At 44.4% G+C, this 806-nt stretch overlaps 1 non-coding gene across 1 annotated transcript; it reads left to right on the top strand.

The window, feature by feature from the left end:
• Window positions 1-237: 237 nt before the first annotated feature.
• Window positions 238-310, top strand: TRNAT-AGU. The gene has a single exon. It is a non-coding gene; the product is annotated as a tRNA-Thr (tRNA).
• The last annotated feature ends 496 nt before the right edge of the window (window positions 311-806 follow it).

The following is an 806-nucleotide window of genomic DNA, read 5'->3' as shown; positions in this document are numbered from 1 at the left end:
TTTTAGGAAAGGTTCAAAAGACAAACCCACCACCATAAATAGCACAAGGAACAAAAAACTGAGGGTAATGCTACTCAATGCCAGAAATCTAAACCTCAAAAATGCATGCACTCGAAGCACTCCTCAGTATGGAGAAAATCGATATATGTGCAGTAACAGAAACCTGGTTTAAGGCTCGAGAGAGCACCCCAGCACTACCAGGCTACAACTCATACCATACATTTCAGCCACCGAAGTGGCTCTGTAGCTCAGGGGTTAGAGCACTGGTCTAGTAAACCAGGGGTCATGAGCTCAAATCTCATCAGAGCCTGTGTTTCCCCTTCTTGGGTGGGAGGATGGCATAATGGTTAAGGTGTTTACCTTGGAGACACAAGGTGCAGGGTTTGATTCTCGTATGGGGTAATTGGCTAGGCTTAAAATGGCCTACAAGGGCAGTTAGCCTAGTACTAATCTATGAATCTATGAAGCTAAAACCCAGACCGAAATACAAAAGGCGGGGGAGTATCCATATTCATCAAGGATACTCACACCTCCAGGTTAGTTGCACAGCATGATGCTTCACAGATCATCCATGTGCAACTAACAATGGGCAAAACTGCTATTCAAATTATTGCTTGCTACAGATCACCCACCATGTCCCAGGACCCCCACTCCACATTCCTGGAAACATAAAGGTCCTACCAAACACGCTCATATTGGGTGATTTCAATTACCCAAACATTAACTGGAAGAACTACTCAAGTACAAACTCCCTTGCCCAACATTTCCTAGAATTTATAAACTCAAATGCCCTGGTGCAACTGGTC

Source organism: Protopterus annectens, chromosome 3.part1 (assembly GCF_019279795.1).
Source record: "Protopterus annectens isolate FY-2018-M chromosome 3.part1, PAN1.0, whole genome shotgun sequence".
NCBI lineage: Eukaryota > Metazoa > Chordata > Ceratodontiformes > Protopteridae > Protopterus > Protopterus annectens.
Note: the sequence above shows the minus strand (reverse complement) of the source record. Positions and strands in the feature narration are given on the sequence as shown.